General features: G+C 36.8%; 1 protein-coding gene across 2 annotated transcripts in view; it reads left to right on the top strand.

Annotated features, from left to right (window-relative positions):
• Positions 1-18,018, top strand: part of LOC132909615 (terminal nucleotidyltransferase 5C) — a 157,483-nt gene that overhangs the window by 102,854 nt on the left and 36,611 nt on the right. The gene's annotated exons all lie outside the window — the stretch shown is intronic.

The raw sequence follows: 18,018 nt of genomic DNA, 5'->3' as shown, positions 1-18,018 counted from the left end.
ACAGACACATCTGTTTCTACATTATATTCCTGAAAAAAAAAGAAATAATTATTTTCATGTTTGTTGGATGTTAGGATCAATCAACCGCGATAATATTTTACGTTCTGTTCAGAAATATCTGGAGATTAGTCACGCGTTTAAAAACCATGGTTCCAACCTAATCTTTGGTTTCTAAACGTTTCACCGTAACATCCATCCAAAGTGACTTTATCGATCTTCAAAACGTAATACATCATTTTCTTTGCAACACTTGGACTTCAAAAAGTTCCGCTGTAAAACTCTTCTGAACCGACTGATACATCCATCGTAGCATAAAACTTCTCCAACTTCGAACGAAAGTCAATAAGACCATTGTTCGCGACCCTTGAAACACAATAATCGTCATCGTCGTCGTCATTCTCCAAGTATCTAAGTCTTCGTCCTTGTTCCACGAACAGACTTCGATCAACATTTAACCGAACTTAGCCAGCTCATCCGGCGAACGTGACCTTTTTCTGGTATTTAGGATGGATCGAGGTATTTGCAGACGTTGGAACGGTCGATCGTATTGCGCAGCTCGCGAAATCAATCTTCTACGTGTCTCTCGGAACGGTGTTAACGACGTTGATGACAGTGACGGGTATTTTATATCGTTGAACCGCCTTGGACGATGCACTTGTCATGTGTCACGGTAACTCACCTCCTTTAAAAGGAGCACACCTGGATGGACTGGATAGCGAAGACAGTAGCGCGTTGATTGCGGAGCCGAAACCGTCCGGACTATTCAGCGTGATTAGAATTTTCCTTTTTTTTTTTCTTTTTTTTCTTATGGTGTTGACTGCCACGAGAATTTCGTATATTTTACTCTGCAGGCTGCAATAGATCGTAGAAACATAGAAATATACTACGCCAGCGGTTCTTGATCTTTTGCTTGCCACGGACATTGTTTGAATAATTTTTCGTTGTCGCAGATTCCCAAGAATCATCTCAAAAATTAAATCTCTAATGTGCCAAATAGTGTCTATCTAAAACACTGTTGAACAACTCTCAAATTTGGAGAAAAGAGATTCGTTGTAAATAAATAAATAAACATACTGAATATTCTTTGCTCTAGTAGAATAATAACTCGCGAGTGCGAAGACTTCGTGGCTTCCTGGAGGCACACGATCCGTAGATTCTTTGTATCACAACAGAGCATTTAATTTTTGCGAAACTTTATATCGAACTTGCGCGCTTCTCTCACAGTGTCACCTGAATCGTTCGCATTACTGACGTTTTCTTGGCACACGAAGTTTATCTTATTTTAATCATCCCTCCCCCAAAGAAATTAGTAAAAACTCAAACAGTAAGGAATTTATTAAAAATCAATCAACGATTTCGCAAATTTCTAAATAATTCGGCGAATCACCACCGCTGAACACCGTGGCGGTCAATGTGTTCTTATGAAAATTCTACTTGTTTTATTACCTCGCGTTAAAAGCCTCCTTACGATCAATCCATCGAGATATAACTTTCGTCCGCGATTTCGCACAGAAAAATTTGAAAATCATCGAGTGCTGATAATATCATCTTAGGCTGGATCGTCTCTGGGAACGAGCAGAATATGACACCGCTGTACGGTCATTTGTACTCAACGTTCTAGAGAACTTTCGAGAGCTCTGCGAGTTGGTTGTTTGCGAACTTTATTCCTCTGGGCTGGCTGTCGACGGGTGGTTGACTTCCGTCGAGTAGGGTTAGGCTCCAACTATGCAGTCGTTGGGTGCACTGAACTTCCCGAAGAGGCTTTTGTCGTCGAGGATGTTTTATTGGGGCGTTTGTAAAGAGATCGAGAAGGCAAGGGTTCTGTTTGTTCTGCCTTTGCACTTGGGAGTAAAATAGGAAGAATGAAATGGTATACGAGTAATTTGGAAAAGTTAGAGGATGGTAGTCGCGTTGGTTTACGAAAACATTTCAACACATGCCGTATTGCACGCGTCGTATAAAACATCTTGAAATTTCATCGGCGCTGTGATCAGCGTGATTGAGGTTTCCAACGAATCTAAAAATGTATACGGAAGTTACGACATATTTATCGCAAATGTGTATTTATTAAAAAAAAAATAACACACACGTGAATAGCCCAGTTAGACGTGCTATTTTTAACAATTTGCTTGAGAGAAGTTTCCAAAGAAATTAAACAGGTTTTTAAGAAAAACCTGTAACCAACCGACAGATAATCAGAGGTTTTTTTAATCAGAGGTCAACGAACAAGGTAAATTCAAATCTCAATTTGACAATTTTGGAAAATTTTGGAAAAAAAATAAACTCAAAGTCGCGATGAAAATTGGTATCCTAAGAAAAAAATAATTTGTTCGCAGGATTAAAGTTCGGTGAGCAACATTCGTATACCAAATCTGCAAATCAAACTAATATGTAGAAATCGTGTATTACTGTTCTTATTGATAAATATGCGTAATAGAAGAGGTTGATAGTGGAGAAGATTAGAAGCAAACGAAAGAGATATTTCAAGTAGATGGATCAGATTCAAGGCTGGCGAACGTATTGACGCGGAAATGCGGTAAATCTGATGCTTCGACTGGTATTCTAATTAACGAACGGTATTTTGTAAGGAAGATAACGATAAAGGCAGTGATTAACTGTAGACAACTGAAGCTTGAACTTAATTACAGTAGATATGGTGGATTCTGATCACTGAGCGAGTAGTTTCATTGACGTGTCGCGGTATTCCGGCCGACTAACACTCTCCTCGTCCACTTAATTTTCTCCTTTCGCTGCAACTTTTCAGTATACGATTTTTCATTCGACGTACGAGACATAAATTAACGCAATTTTATCAAATAGGCGGTAAAAATGGTAGCTACTTGAACGTGATAAGAAAAAAGGAAACTAAATTTATCGCTTGAATGAAAAAATCTCTGTACATCGATTCCTTCAACGTGAAATTAACTTCTCTGGTTTTCACACCTGAAATATACTTTCTTTCTCTATTCCCTGTGAATTTAATTTATCGAAAATGTGCGTATATATTAAAGCGAAAATACAGATGTATATAATATACAAAAGAAAATCAGATAATGTTACGTGAATACAGAGAAACTATACAATGAACGTGTAGTAACAGAAATACTGCTATATACGTGTATAAACGATTTTGAAAGCAAGTAATTTACCAAACGTTGGTATGTTACTAATTGAAACAAAATGTCGAATACACGTGACGAACGTAACGTCGTTCTCCGTTTAAACTCTATATTTACGTAATCAATTTTTTCACTTCTATTATGTGCAACTTTCAAATCTCGCAAGGAGACGACATAAATAACGGTAAATTGCCAGGTAAATTTTACCAATTAGTATTGATAAAATACATCCGTTAAAACCTGTCTCATCTATCAACTCTGCTCCCTTGCACAACAAACATACCTCGACAAACATGAAAAGAACGCATTGTTGGCGTGGAAAGAACATTATCACACAATCCCGCTAAATCAGGAAGCCTTTCTAATTAAAATACCGAATCGGACGCCGACGAAAAAGTCGCGATCTATTATGTCCAAAAAAGAAAGTTACTTTCGCAGAATCCGACGAATGGAGAGAAACATTGTACACGAATGTCTCCGAGCCGTGGATCGCACGCGACTGGGGTACGCACGGAATGCGGGAAATGTCGGAAAGGTATTTCCATACAACAAGCGAGCCGATTCGCCGCGTCATGTCACGCGAACAAAACTTGGATAAATGAACGATGACGTGGAAAAGCACGCTAATAAATAAAATGCGAGATTCCGCGGCTCATCCGCAAGAAGCCTGTCTCGTTATCTTTGTGAAACCGCCGCGTAACTCGCCTAATTGCCGGCTGAATTTCTCTAGGCCCGGCTACGTTCGGTTATGTCAGCTTTTTCCGATGATTAAGCCATAGTATCGCTGCCTGGTTGCAGGCTCCAGACATCTTTGCACTCTTGCTCGTTTCAGACTGGTTTCTCGTCAGATTTCCTCGTAAATCGTCGCGAGAATTTTTACGGAATGCATTTCGTTGTGTTTCTCCTTGCTTCGATGGATTATCGGTGAACGTGGTTTAGTTTATATTTGGTAGCGGCTACCATGTCGCTACGACATTTGCTATGGTCGTGTAGTATGTTCTTTTACAACGTTTTTGGGAAGATAACACGCGGAAATTGTGTTTTGAAGTTGTTACCTCTTTTTTTCTTTTTTAAGGATTGTGTACTTTTTCTTCCTCTTTTTCAGTCGCATCCTTATACAGACACTGTTAGATAACGCGCGCTGTTCGGTAAAACCACGTTGGTCAACTCCAACGACGGTTAAAAAACACTACAGAGAAATCGGAAATTACGTTCAATTTGGAAGAATTTTTTCTTGAAATAAATTGCTTTACGAGTTCTTTTTCTCAAAGATATACGATTATATATAATAGAAATTATTTACAACATTTTTATTCAGTTTCTCATATTTAGAATTAAAGGCACAGGTTCAAAGGGAAGGATGATTGTTCGAAAGAACAAAATGACGACCAGTTTTGTGAAAAGTGTGAAATTCTGTAACATGTCTCGGTTATTCAACGCGAAACCGGCGTACTTATCTTACAGAACGACAGATACCTCGTATATCCTCGCTCCTCGTACACGACGACAAGCGAAACGAAAGCGCGCAAGGTGTTGCCTTTCACAATACGTTCGCCACGTTGAAACGAGCCAACACCTTTGCTCTGATACGCAGATACCTTGTTTATGAACTAACCTAGTCTTTCTGTCTTTCTCTGTCTGTCTTTCTGTCTGTCTCGTTCTCTATTTTTCTACGTGTGCGTGTACTATCTTGCATTCGATATGCTCGGCACAAAAATGTGTATTACGATGCACTTCGATTTGAATGAAGCCGAGTACGATCGGTGGTGTTGCCTTCAGAGACGTGCTGTAATTTTCAGTTGTAATGGAATACATCTCGAGGACGCTCGTGTTTCTTTTCCTTTTTTACTGGAGCTTTGTACCAGAGAATTTTTCTTTTCTTTCTCGCGATCTTTCTAACCAACGTTTGTAGCTCGTACTTTACTTCAGAGACGCTTTTACCTCATTTTGGCAGTGTCACTTGGCGAACAAGTAGAATAGGTAGCGAGTATAGTAAATATTCTGCAAATAACAAATAACAGATATATGAAACATTAAAAAAAAAGGAAGATATTTTAGAAAAAAGGTAGTTCGCAGAAAACATAGCAGATATTCTCATTCGCGTCGTAGACATTTTATAACCAATTATTTTCGACACGCGTCATTGCATAGGAAATAATCTGAGAGAAGAAAATACAAGCAGCAGGTGTATGAAAGATTGCAAAGTGCTAGTAAACATGCAATATAGAAATTATTCTAAAAAATAACACACGACAAATGTAGAGAATATTCTCGTATTATTCTCATGGCGACCAAATAGCCAATATCCTTGTTCGTATCGCAAATTGTACATAATATTCAATTATCGTAATAAACGCAGAGTGTGTGTTTGCGGTGAACCCCCTCCCCTCTAATCGTATTAATATCGTCTCGTCACTTTCTCTCCATATAACAACACAACGCGATGAAAATGATAACCGAAACTGATGGCGAATGACAGAAGTCAAGAGCAGCGAGAAGACTGCGAGTTTGAAGGACAGACGTCGATGACGAATCTGCTTTAACATGCAACGGGAGATTCTGTCGCAATTGCCTTGTGTTGATTACGCAACACTGCAAGCAGGATATTAGCCTACGTGCTTCGAAGCACTGGATAGAAGAGAAGAGAGGCCATGGAAGAAGAAAGGCCACAGTAGAATAGGCCAGTCACTCGACGGCCTTTCATTTTTCCATCTGAAAGTTCTCCTCTTCGACTCTCGTTTCATGGCCTGTATCGTGTTTCGTTTAAACGATATTTTCCTCGGTTTTTACGTAGCCCAGCGAAAACTCGTACGTATTTTCCGTTAAACCCACGCTGGGACCACGTTTCTTCATTAATCTGGTGGAGAATTCGCCAGGTGAAAAATTTAACATGTGCCTCGCAGTAATATTTAGCGTCTTGGGACTGAACTCATTTTCGTCAGTTTCTCGTCGGGACAAAATTTGTGAAAACGTGAAGAAAAAGTATTAATTATTCTATCGTCTTTAAAATGCGTTTATTCGATGTATATGTGATTTTGTGTTTATGAATAAAATGTTTTGAAATATCTCGGACGAACGATATAGATATGGAAATACATACGCGCGACGAACGATGCCAGAGAATGATTTATTTCCGCTGGAAATGTTATTTCTCTCGCTGTACACCATGGATTATTCTCAGCGATATCTCTTTTTGCGGCTTTTCTCTCGGTTTATTTTCTAATGAGCCTTGAATTTTATAAACAAACGTTAAACCCTCCTAACATTTATACGATATTCCTCGAGCGACAGATTTATATCTTTACATACTTGCGTGCCATCTTTTTGTCTACTTTACCACACCAAATTGGTAATAAAAAAATCAGAATACATACAATCCGAACGTCGAGAATTATGAAAAATAGTACGAGAATTTCTTTTAACTAAAGAAATGTTTATACAAGTATTTATCTAAACTCTATAAAAAATTTAAATCTAAATCTATCGAAAACTCAAACCTATGCTATTACGTTGTAATAGCTTGACGAAAAGAAAGCTTGTAATCGTCGCGAATGAATTGATCTCGATCAAACTACCAATCACTTTCGATCATCGGTTCTCTCTAAAGCAGATTAAGCTTCGTCATCATCCAGCGATATCGTGCGAAAAATTTCAATAGCTTGAAAACGATAATTATGAATAATTAGCCGAACCCAACGTAAAGCATTTCTTACGATTCTTCTCGCGTTCTTGCTCAGGCTTTTCCTAGTTAAAATTCAGCTGATCCGTATTTTCCAATCAGAGGACACATCATACCTGTTTAGACGGAAGTCCAATAATCGCGCCACGTGAATGACGTTCACGAACAATGTATGTGCGCGATTATTCTCGTAGCATGCATATGCAGGCGAACGTTACGTAATATTTTCGCTTGGCAAAGGCCGATAGCTACGAGGCTTCGGTTAAATCGATAATCGAATGAATATAATACGTAAGATTTTTTTACCTAGTGTATAGTTTGCCGGCAAACGTAGGAGATGACTTTTACTACTGAAATGTACGTTCCGCACGTATAAAACGAAAAATCGTATTCCGTGCGAGAAACCATAAAATCGTAAATCAAATAAATGGTGAGAAAGAAATCAAAGAGATAAAAGAAAATGAAAGAAATAAAAATGGTACGAAGCAAAGAATAAGAGTAACAAATAACACAAAATGGACCATAGTGTGTGGAATGTAACGTTCCAACAAATACAATATTTATTGCAGATCGTATTTATTAACGATTCGCGGAATCGCTAATTTTTTCGCTCTAATCTTCTTTGTAATTGCTATTCGTGTCCCATCTGGCCTATGTGCTTCGTATTTATTGCAAAAGTGCGACACAAATAGAAATATCTGACACACGCAAGATATAATACGTACAAAGATGTAATAATATCGTTGTGAATTTCTCAATAATAATCGACATTCGAGCAGTTGCATTTATTTCTGCAGATAGCCGCTTCTTAGACTTTCTCCGTTCGAGACCCAATTTTCCTACGAAAAATTTCACGCAACCCCGTTTTATATACGTAAAAAGGTACATAAAATAAATATGCAAATTTAACTTTAATTATAACGGAGCGTCTTCGGCGTTTTTCGAAGTTAATCGATATTTTCGATATTGCAATCGTCAATGTCGAAAACATCATTTTTCGATAGATATAGTGGTATGAAATGTCCATTGACCATTTTAGAAATCGTTGAAAATTCCGTGCTAATCGCAATCAAAAATCCATTTAGACGATTTCTCAAAAACCTGAGCCTTTACGTCTATATCGATTAATAACTTGCCGAATTCTTCCTGATCCTTCGATGACGGATGATTAGCATTTTTCATTTCACTAGTGTGTGTGCGTATGTATGTGTGTGGCAGCAGCAAGAATTTTCACGAGGCCATAGCTTAAGAAACACTGCTACAGGTGAAAGAATATACGTAAAAATAAAATCTCGTGTTTCGGTAGTATCACAGTGTAGGTATTTTCTTCGCTGTTCGCGAGTTCTTCGAGAATTTTCGTGTTTCCAGCCGCGTGCTGTACTTGAAAGAATGTTTTCCACGACCGAGTGAAAAAGGCCTGTTATCGAAGGCGAGCGAGAAAAAATTGGTTTTCGTCACGCTATGATTTCACATGTTTCACTTTGACACTGCTACCAGGAATTCCAGCGACTCGTCGAAGCGATTAAATCGCCTGCGGTTTTAATCTCCGAGAAATTGTTTCCGGATGTTCTTCTTCTTGGTGTGTCGCGAGATCTTCGTTCCTAATACTTTCGATATTAATATTAACCTTGTGTAAGTATTTATTCGATAGATATCGTTCGCGAAATTGAGGAAGCTACGTGGTATCGTTGTTTTAAAAGTTGAGATAAAAATATTCCATTTCGAGATAGGCACATCGTTTTAGATATAGCAATTTTGCCACTGTACTGCCATATGTATACGCTGAAGTATTATATCGTAATACTACGGCGAGACAGTAACATAATGCGCTGCTATGTCAGGCACAAAAGGATTTAAAAAATGTAAGTACATGAGCGTGTGTAATCTGTAAGCTGGTCGATATTATGAAAAGTTAAAGTAAAGGTAAAAGGATTACTTTTTCTCGTAGCAAGGTTCCAAGCAGTCAAAGTGCAGTTCATTTCACGTACGTAGCACAGAATCTCTAAGAATCTTTTTACTTTTCGCTGTTAACAATTAGATACGTAAAATTTCAAATAAATTATTCCAAATAAAGCTAAGATAAAGTTTCTAATTTTCCTTTAGTCAATTTTTCATACATCTTCCAGTTCATTTTTTGCGTCATAATTTTTTCATAAATTTCTCTCTTTAGTAAGTTTGTAGTTTTATAATTTCTCTCCGATGTAAAAGGAAGATAACGAGTATGAAATTGGATAAAAAAATTCTATCGACCTAAGATCACTTAATATTATTTAAAAAGTTCTCTAATAATATTAGTATTCCATTTCGTTGCGACGCTTTTTTTTTTTTAAATTCGGAATAGAAAATAATTAAAAATAGAACAGGCCGTGATCATGAATATACTTCTACATAGAGAACCGCATCAAGTTTGCATTTTATCGCGCGTACAGAATGTTTAATGGCTCGTTTCCATTACCAACGATGATAACGGAATCAACAAGGTCGGTAATTAACGAGAGATCGTGGTAAAGAATACGTTTACGTATTTAACTCTTCAGAATGAATTTCAACGTTGAAATTCTCGATTGCTCGGCGCGGCTTAATTCTTCTTCATAAAAGAAGCAAAGAAAAAATCGATATAATCCACGTATTAGCATTAATTTTCATGTCGCTATGAACGAATGTAACGAGTCTTATTACGCAATTGATACGGCCTCTAGATTCTTCGAATCGATATAATATCCGGTCAATAAGTGACGTCCGTTCTAACAAACTTGTGTTTAAATCTGCGAGAATGCTGCAATATTTGATTACGGACGAGCAACAAGCTCATAAATCTTACAGTTTCGCTGATTACGTAATTTAAATCTCAAATTGTCCGTAGAATCAGTTGGATATTTTTACAAATTTTTACATAACGATTGCTCCTTCCGTTTTTAAAAATAAACTCGTCTTAAGTAGATCGTCGATCTAACGTTCTCGCATTGATGGTAAATAATTTCGTAGCAATTTCGACAGAAGCAAGTCGCAGTTGTTTTCACATTCGAAGTTTCGCAATAATCACATTCTCTGCGCCTAACATAGAATTCGCTAAAATTATTGCGAGGTCTTTAACGTTTAAAGGAAAATACGAAAACGGAAATTCGAAGGAAATAGATTAAAGAAACAGGAAGAAGGAAATAAGGAGGAAATGGGAGGGGTGAGAGGACAAAGAACGGGAGAGAAATCACGGAAATAAACATAAAGATACTATTAGAGTGTCGGTTGAATTAAAAGGAATTTTCTCATTCTTCCTTGTATTTAATGTTTCCTAATAATTACGAATCTTCCTTTGTAAACTTCACGTTCGTGAAATTCTCTTAAATACTCGTCATTCGAAACGGAAATAAAGGAAAAGAAATTAACGGATGAGATGTATAAAAAGAAACAAAAGAGAAAGAGGAAGCGGAATAAAGCAAAGAGAAACAACGCAGAAATACTACAAAGACAAATGTGTTATATTCCCATAAATATTTCAAGTATCCTTTTAATATTAAAAATTTGACAAAAGGTACAAAGTACCTTCCGTGCTAATTCTGCTCCTGCTGAATTTCCCCAAATTTCTCTAAAAGTATCGAAACATAAGGGTAAAGGAAAATATCGACGTAAAAAAGAAAAAGAAATCAAAGGGAGAACGAAGGAGAGAACAAACGGAACGAAATAAGAAGCTAACGCGACACGACGTCGCCACGTTCGCCTAAGAAAAGAGCAAAAAATCGAATCGATCTGTCGACATACAAAAATCAGTGTAGAAGAGTCGCCGACTGAATGGGAATCGATTAACAAACTTTTTGAATAATCGTCTCGTTAGCTCGCGCGTATGCTCGTACATAATGCGAAGGATCGTTCGCAACGTATAAAGCAACGGGGTAGCTGCACGTTCTCTTACGTTTATCAAGTCCGCTCGCATTCACGAGATAAACGATTGATCACGAATACGTGCAGAAAATATCGATGTAAATAACATGTTGCAGGCACGATGTGTCATTTTAGCTGTGCCGGAAACGCGCCCATTCCTGACGCATCGATTCGAGAACTTGGATCGCTCGCTTCTTTCCTTTGCATTTACGTTCCAGGCTCCTCTCTTCACGTGGGACGTCTCGTGACGAATCTGTTACTTTGCATTCAAATTCTACGCTTGGCAAATTTTTCTAAATATTCTACGGTTGAGAAGAAGAGAGGAAAAGATGGAAGTAAACGTGGAAAAACTAAAGAAAGAGTCGATCGTTACAAGCTTGCAAGCAACTTCGTAATGTACACCGTGGCCCTAAATTCTTGGAACAGTCGAATCTCAGAAAGATTCTATAATTGAAAATGAGGGAAAAATTGAGAATAATCGTATCGGATGCTTGAAATACGTAGATAGACACGGAATTCTATGAACGAAACGAATGAATAAAATAAATCTTATTTTCAAGCAAGTGTACATAATCCATTCAGTTTGGTTATAATTTTCCTTTAAAAATGTGTCTGCGTATTTGCAAAGGGTGCTGAATCAAGCGACGACAAATAAAGACGAACTCGTTGGAGATAGTTGGTTCTAAATTGCGACCCGCAAAATCGGAAGTCGCGATAAATATCGAACAAACGTCCAGACGTTTCTGGATATTTGCATGGAACGATGTTAATATATAATAATTAAGAAGCACCGTTTCAGAAGCGAATTTTGAACGAGCAGAATCGGAGCGATCGAAGCACTGTATCTACAAAGTGATTCTATGTGCGGAGTTTCGAACTATGATGAAACACGTGTGTAATACGACGAAAAGCGGTCGATGATCCGCAAATAACGCACACTTGCGTCTTTTACCGTAATGTCAATGTCTATTACGAAATGACGGCTTGCGCGATAACGTTCAACTCGCGTTCAACCAACGTTCGAGAGCGTTCCTCCTTTCAATCGTTGTATTCTCGCAGCGTGTACCATCTGTTCGATCGTTCGCATTCAAACCAGCTTGCGCGACACTGAATCGTTCTCATTTTTCTGGGAAATTATACTATATAAATGCAAGATATTATACCGAAGCCGGAGAAACGATGGTATACGTATGCAAGAAATTTCTACGAGAAATTATTTTGCACGTATGTAAGAAATTTCTATGGCTTTGAAAACTATCTGCCAATGTTACGAATCCTTCCGACGGATTATTATGAAAGTCAGATGGAAGAGACGATCGAAGATGTAAAATCGGATGAAAGTAACGCGTATTTTATTAGGTCGAAAAGTTTCTTTCGTTGTATAAGGAAATTATAGATGTACGACATTTTTCATTTTATATTATTTCATCAAAGTACGTACGATCCATTTTGTTCCATCAACGTTCTATCCATTTTGTTTACAACGTTTGACAGATTAGGTTTCATGTTTGTGTAAAGATACGTCGTTGTAAAAGACATGTCTGTAAAGGAAAGACACTGATACATTATCGTTCTGTTGGGTTGGCAACTAAATGATTGCGGATTTTGTCATTAGATGGTAATTAGAGGCTAATTGAAAGAACAACGACGAGAACTGAATTATCAACGAAAGCTGAAGGTGGTTCGTTCTGGAAATAGTATCTGCCACGCGTTTATTACCATAGTAATTAAACTCCGCGACAAACTTAACGTCGAACGACGTCGTCATGGGCGTGAACGTAGATTAGACGATAGTTATTAAAACGCGGATAAATTCACGAACATTGACCAACCTTTATTAAAATTGAAATTGAAACATCCATTATCCTTTGTGGCATTAATTTCATGGAATATATTGAAGGAAATGCAACGTATTTGGAATCCGGTTTGTTTAAGATGAATGGAAGATTACCACAGACCATACGAACAAGTAGAATTGCACAATATCACAGGCAAACTAACAAATTTTTATATTTCGATATAAAATTACAAATATACAATTTTGTTACAATTTTGTCATTATATATCTATTTTGACTACAGAGTTGATATTTCCACGTAGGAAAATTATATTAGAAAAATTAGCATCTGTAGGATGATTTTTAGTAACAAAACACCGACAACTAATTAAATCGTAATCGACAAAATTGCTTGTTGACTGAACGTCGTTCATACGGCCGGCGAATTTTCCATTCACCGAATGTCCATTGATTGATATTTGACAGCGAGTTAAATCGAGTCGTGCATTGTCCAACGACCGCGCTATTTTTCGCTTTTGTCACGATGATTGCACGCTATTCAACGCGTCGGTAAAAGAACTCCCGCCCGAGTTTGGTCTGGTGTTCCGTCTAGTGTTCTGTCTGCTGTTTCGGGATTGGGTGTTTGACGTGGTACGACACTGCCTACCGAATTGCCTCTCTATTGCAGCAATCGTAATCAATGGTTCGTAAACACATCTCAATTGCCATTTCACTTTTCCAACCATTCCAACTGTATGTAAAATATTCTCGATTTTAAATAGAACTACATAATTCAAATATGTATCTCAGACTATTCGAAATATTTGCAATTCTAAATTTAATTTCAAATTATTCTTCCAAAATATTTCTCGGTAGAAATGAAATACAAATATTTGGATATTATTTGGTTTGCGTTGAACACCAAAGCTATTTGTAAATTTGCCAACCGCCCTTTCTCCGAGCTGAAGTTCCTCCTTTAAATACATCGTCGAACTCAATCTCCGATGACACCATTAACACGAACAGCTTCGTTAATTGGTTGCTGATTACATCATGCAACAGGCACAAACCACCGCATACACGCTTTCAGTCACGGTTAATTGTATCGAAACGCCTGCTCCGTGTTGCTGTGATTTTCAGAAGTTTGTCGTGTCACACATTTTGATTATATCGTGTTGCGTCTTCCTCTTGCACAAAGCATCGATCGCGAATGATAATACGCGCGCGTTAATTTCTGCGGATAATGGAAAGTATAGATATTCGAAGCGCCGCGTTACAAAGATGTTTCACAATAGTCGAAACACGTTGGTTTGCGAAAGTATATCGAGTCGCTTACCTGTAAGAAACAGTCGATCCGTTTTGAAATTTCATTTATACTGTCGTGATTACGTTTTGGTGAAATTTGAAACAAATCGTGAAATGTGTATGGAAGTTGGAAGATATTAATTGCAAGATATGGAGTAATTAATTTAGTAAAAAATTAGTATGCAGCATGAGTAACCATTTTAAGAACTTATTACTTACGTTTATTAATATTATTTTATTTAAATATATGTATCGATGAATATAATTTGACTAATTCTATATGGATGCATCAAATATCTTGTAGTTTCTATGTTGAAACTTGTTCCAAACCTTATCGATATAAGTAGCTTGTTCTTCTCGAAATGAAATCCTTGATCAAAAGGTTTCCCTCTATAAACTGTCTACAGTTATTAGTCAATTCGATCGTAGAAATTCTCAAAGTTTAAAGAAACCCGCTCTCTGTGGATCGTGTTTAACATTCTTGTGCGTGTATCGATCGTTAAAATATCGATCGTGCGTATACAAATGGCCAGATGACGATACGTGTGTCGTAAAATCAATGAAATCGACGTTGCTTTCTTTTCGTGTGTCTGTCAGCGTCGCGTGATTGCTTGGTCGCGTGATCAATAAGTCACGAGCATCGTGTCGAACATAAAGAAGAGAATCGAATGTTTTACACAGTTCGCAACTGGGAAGCAGAATTCGTGCGTTTGCGATCTTAAGTTTTTGTACTGTACGTTGCAATCTCCAGCTTCATAGCATAATTTCGAATTATTATTATTTTGTATTATTACATTTTGTACATTAACGATCGACAAAGTCTGTGTAGAAAAATAATTTTGTCTTTTCATCTTTTTCGAGAAAAAATTTAACACGATGCTTAGCTAATCCTAGAGAAATAAATTTTCAGTATAAGATAATTCTTCTTTCTTGATTTAATTACTAGCAAGAATCGTCGATATTCATTGATGTAGATCCAATGTAGGTGATGACGTACTACGCATTCGATTTCACGATCATGAATGACACCAGTCGTTGTATACACGCAGAATGATCAATAAATTTATTCGCTAAATACGCGCCAGGAATAAAGATCCAACGACAGCGAGACACATACAGGTGTAACGGAAAAACCAACGACTGAAATCAGAGACTCAAAAGCTACGCTACAAGGAACTGTATCGCATTAGCGAAGGAAGCATCTCCGAGCGAATCAAGTATCCTTTTCTACTTTTATTACAAATAATACAGTTAATACAGTCACAGTTAGCTACGTATTTTCGCTATTTGCTTATTTTATTCTCACGTTTCCCGATTATTTATCGATCCCGGAAAAATATTATCTGCAAGAATAAAAACAGAAATATTTAAAGTAGATTGAACATTCGTAGCTACGTAAATTCACAAACGTATTTTCACGCTCCACTGTACGATATTCGAAGGGAAATTCACTTGACCGAAGCCTACGTATAATATTTCGCTCTTTCGATTTCCTGTACGTAACCAACGTTCGTGATTCGCCAGTCCATTTTCTCGAAGAACGTATGATGCACGTTAGAAAAAGATGGATAAAATATTCGATAAAAATGAAAAAAGACGAAAGAGAGAAAAGTGAATATAGAAGAAAAGAACAAAGAAAAACGATACTAACGTGAACGGGGCAACCACTTGTGGATTTCGACCTAGATTCGCGTATGATCGTTTCAAGGTGTTAGAAATGGATACTCGAGAATGGCCTATTTGCATGACCAGCCACGAACTTTACCAACGAAGCCAGCAAAAGGAGGTTCGCCTATGGCCTCTAGAAGGTCGCCGTGATTTCTCTGCGTCGTTGCTGGTACCTTTGAGGTTTCACCCTCTATCTAAATCCAGTCCTTTTCAATCTCTCTGCCTTCCTCGCGATCCTTTCTTCTTCATCCTCCACATACGATTTACATACGTACAAGAAAATCCTTTCGTTTCAGATTGCGATAGAACAAGTCTTATATCCCAAGGTGAAAATTTATTTTCTACTAAAAATTCATTTTTCTCGAAGAATTTACAATTAAATGGAAAGCTCGAATTTACAATTGAATGGGAAGCTGGAATTTACAATTGAATGGAAAGCTTAGGAAAAGCGGTTTCTAATTCAGCTACTGATCTTTCAATTCTTTACTTGTCCATGTCACTTCGTTTCAAACGAAAGGATCTTTGAAAATTTTGATAAAAATCGTGGAGAAATCACGCATATCGGTAACGACCATTCTTTCTTACGTTTAGTTACATTTAGTTGTTTTAAATTCTTCGCAGAAAATAAAGAGCAATTGTGGTGTTATATTATGTAACCTTTATTAATCGTTGGTATACCAAACAAGGCCTTCTCGTGTTTCATCGTTGCAAAATTGGCAAGCGACGCGATACTCTGACGCCATATAATCGTTCGTCTAACGATCGGTTACTTTGCACGTGTGGCGTCTTAGTGACAGTGTTGTCTTGTGGATTATGTCGGTCTCATCGGATAATCGTTCGTCTTTTATCTCTATTTTGTTGGAATTTATTGTAATAAAATTAAGAAATTTTAATTTACTATATCTAAATCTTCATATCGGATATTTCATAATTGACGATAAATCCGTAACAGTAATTACGTTCGCTTGTCTCCTTCTCTCCGACCTGCTGATATTTTTAATTTAATAATGTCTGATTGATACCAATCTGTCTTTGTCCGGTTCCAATTATGAATCGAATTAGAAATTGGTAGATGGCGATTTTTTCATGAAATACTGGTTCTCTGTATTACTTTTTTCTTTTTTTCTTCTTTTTTTTAGTAATAAATCCGTGTTATAAAAGCAATCCCGTTATTATTGGACCGATATTGGGTCAAAGCTTGTCCGATAAAAAAAGGTAGAAAAATTCTGACGCTTATTGCTACATATTTCGTTGCATGTTCTATCTTTATCGTATTTTGGTATGTTTAATCCTTCTCAATCGTCGAATCATCTTTATTCTTACGAAGTCTTTTCCATTCTTTCTACGGCGAAACAAACGAAACATTAAATGTCATTGAATAATTTATTCAAGTTATGAACTGCGAAAAATTCGAACGAAAGAGAAAGGGAGCATAAATGGAGATGTAAATGAGCGTCTAATTTTAAAATCTGACCTATTAGTACGCTGAACGATATTTGCTTTCGATCGACCCACGTTACTTTTCACGAACAAACACGCTGCTCAGCATAAATATGCTGGAAACGTAATTGCCCGACGGTGGATATTAATGCGATTAGTCGAGAACGTTTTTCAGTTTAGTTAACACCACGATCTTATAAGCGTGCAAATATTTTCAGTATTATCTCACCCACAGAAAATGAAATGTTAACGATGCATTGTACGCGTGAATTTACTTTAAAATGCGATGGGACCTGGTCTTCCAAATACAACAGAAATTAAAATGATATATCGTTTTGGTCCCCTTGTTTACGAATAATTAACATTTTTCTTCCCGATTAAAATCGTACGATTAATTTCCATATTCTATATAATGAAGTTATGTATGTTGAAACGAATAAAGTTAAATAGAATTTTAATTAAACGAGAATAGGAAATATTTTGATATATTTTGTAGCAAAAAAAACAAAGAACAATAATTGATCTGCGATTAAAATAAATATCCAGTCTCAAATAAAGAACCTTCGAAAGAATTTCTTTAAAAAGTTTCAAGTCGAAGGAAAAATATCATTAACGAAGGTTAATAGCATTAAAAATTTACGAGTAGGCTTATTTGAGATATAGACGGTACATGATTCACCTGCTTCTGAAATGCTTGATGAAGATCAATGACCAGTGACGTCAGTATTACTGACCACGTGCACTGGATCATGTATGCAAATACCGTACGCATATCGTGAAGCCAGGATTATTCGTACGCGATTTGCATGCATGGTTCGACTAGAGAAAGTAAGAAGACCAGACAGGTTCAAGGATTAAACCGAAACTTGTACGTTGAACTCTGACGCGATTGAAATGCGAATATTTCTTCTAATCTCAATAATTTTAAGTTTTGATGATCGTACATCTTTCGTGTGTATCAATCTCCCATGAGCTTGTATTTAATCACTAGTTCTAAAGATGAAATTAATTTCCCATATCCATCGATTAAAATTAATTTCATCTTTATTATTATCTATAATTGAATATTATATTATACATAATTGAATTGAAAAATAATTTTTTATATCCGTCGATTAAAATTATTTTTCAGATCATTTAGAGAATTTGATGTA

This window comes from Bombus pascuorum, chromosome 8 (assembly GCF_905332965.1).
Source record: "Bombus pascuorum chromosome 8, iyBomPasc1.1, whole genome shotgun sequence".
NCBI classification, from domain to species: Eukaryota; Metazoa; Arthropoda; class Insecta; order Hymenoptera; family Apidae; genus Bombus; species Bombus pascuorum.
Note: the sequence above shows the minus strand (reverse complement) of the source record. Positions and strands in the feature narration are given on the sequence as shown.